The following is a 2,735-nucleotide window of genomic DNA, read 5'->3' as shown; positions in this document are numbered from 1 at the left end:
AGCACAAAGAGGTTAAGTATGAGTCGAGCGACAAAGCTATTAAGAACAAGATCGAACAATTTAGGTTCCATGGTCTCGAGGAGCTTAACAATCCGTGTGAAATGACGATGAAGAAGCATCGACTCAAAAATAAGAACCCAATCCATTTGTCGATTGCTACCTACCAGCTTGCTAAGCTACGCATGCTCAAGTTCTGCTTCAGTTTTACTATGACTGCATAGATTTCTACTTCAATCGCTCTGACTTCCAGTATCAGGAGATGGACACTGATTTCACTTATATCGCTTTCAGCTGTGATAATCCGTTTCAAGGCTGTATCAAGCCTAAGCTACGAACCCACTTCAATGAGCACAAGTACGATTGGTTCTCACGCGACTACGACGCTGAGGTAGCTAAGTTAGATCGCCGTACGCCTGGTTTGTTCAAAGATGAATGGTCAGGTGGTGCTATGGTCTCACTATCGAGTAAGAAGTATGTTATCTATACGAGGATTTGTACAAGGTAAAAGTTTCACCGAAGGATATTTAGCAGGGTATTCGTCGAAATATTGGTGTTTTTAATCCTGATGGGTTTGAGACTGTCGTACGGGATCGCATCACGCTTAAGGTACAAACAAGGGGTTCAGACTATCGAAAGAAACTATTCTCACCTATACACAGGCAAAACAGCATTTAAATGCTTCTAAGACAAACGTCGTGTACTTGATGATGGTATCACGAGTGAAGCACTTGATATTTAAGCAATTAATTACTGGGAATTTTATTAAATTTAAATAGATCGTAGACGCGCTACTAAAGAACCTCTACTATGACCCAAAAACTGATTTTATCGAAGGTCAAGCTCTGTTTCAGAAGGCAAAGAAGTTAGATCCTAAGATAGCTTTCAAAATAGTAAGAGATTGGTATGGGAGTCAGATCGATATTTAACGATTTCAAGAGCAAAAGAAGAGATTGAGTGATTTCAAAATAGCTTTGCACAACCCCAAATCGTGGCAAATTGATCTTGCGTTATGGGAGAAACGGCTGACTTTGACTGCTATCAAAATCAACCCAAGGCCGCGGGTATCACAGCTCTTACAAAAAAGGACGGTAGCAACTGTCTTAGCAGCGTTTAAAGCGCTTGTTGGTCTTCACAAAGTTGATATCCTAACAAATGATAATAGAAGCGAGTTCATGAACTGACAGGCTCAAGAATTTTTCCAAACTAAAAAAATTGAGCACTACAACAACGAACCCGGTGATCACGGAATCATGAGTAAATCGAACGATTCCACAAGACCTTAAAGCAGAAAATAGCTAAATGTTCCCCAAGAAAATTACGCAAAAGCTTATCACTGATGTTATCAAACTACAATCCCACGTTTCATCGTTCGATTGGTATGACCCCAAATGAGGCAAAAGGCAAAGTAACGAATGCAGTTCTGAGTCATAATCTGGTGGAAGCCGAAAGAATTGAGAAAAAGTTTGACGTCGGATCAAGCGTATCATAACGTCTCAAAAGAAGCTGCTCGATGGAGCAAAGCAGGCTATAAAATCGTTGGAATTGATGGCTATTGAGCCCAAATCCGTTCAAGAAATGGGCATACCCTCTATAAGGCGTCAAACAATCTTAAAATGCTTCAAACAGAGTCTACAGATGCTACTATTAATCGAGGCGATATTCTCGAGGTGAAGAAGATCTTGGGTCACAAAACGATACGCTCTGGAAAGTACAATTATCTGATCAGATGGGTTGGCAATGAACCTGACTCCTGAAAGCCACAATATAATCTACGACTGGTTAATAAGAACAGGAGATCAACGCTTGAAAAAGGAATATTGGAACTCAAGAAAGAGCTGACGTAGTTTCACCCCGCGCCACAAAAAAATTAGTCATAATTGGCTTGTAGATATGTTTGATAGAGAAATTCTCTGTAAGCTTTTGACTCAAGTATATAATCTCAAATATTTCTCTGAGTATTATGGGAAATATCTGACTTAATTCATAGCAAAAGATAGTAATGTGCCCAAGTTGTGTAGAGAAAGAACTTCAGCTTGTTAAAATTGGACGTAAGCATTGGGTGATACAGGAGGTGAGTCGAATCCAGAATGAGTTGCTGTATCTTGATGCAGCCGAGACTTTCCGCAAAACAGTAGTAAGTCGTAAGGATCGCCATGACTTGAAAGCATTTTTGAAGCTTGACCCCATTGCATTAAGGATCGTTATCTGTCATTCCTGTCTACCTTTTCGTCATGACTCAGTTATGCCGGGCTACTGGTAAGAGTATTCAAGGCTACTCATTTCATATGATTCGTTTGATATAGACACAATTTTAAAAAATTTATTTCGCTCGCTCAGAGAGAGCAAAAGTGCAGGAGCTCTTGAAAACAGTTTCGAGTTTGATACATCGAATTCAACTTCATTAGATCAAGCTGATAGTAAGAATCGTATGCTTTGGTTTATTTTTAAAATTAAGGCACTGCTTGAGTCGACTGGTTTGAAAAATAAAATTATTCCTATTCTCAAGATCATAGGCACAACGTCTCAGATGGATAAAACTGGATACATGTGGATTGATGGCTCATCAATCAGCGTATTTCGAATTGATAATGCGAGAGTCAAGCCCGCGATGACCAAAAACATTAACATTTAATTGGAGATCAACTTTCTGAGATTTTATCAATTTAGTGAATGATCGCGACGAAGTCGATCTATTTACTAACGGAGACACCACCAAACTTGCGAAGGCCTTTAAG

The sequence above is a fragment of the Plasmopara halstedii genome (genome assembly GCF_900000015.1).
Source record: "Plasmopara halstedii genome assembly, contig: Scaffold_322, whole genome shotgun sequence".
Lineage (NCBI taxonomy): Eukaryota > Oomycota > Peronosporomycetes > Peronosporales > Peronosporaceae > Plasmopara > Plasmopara halstedii.
Note: the sequence above shows the minus strand (reverse complement) of the source record.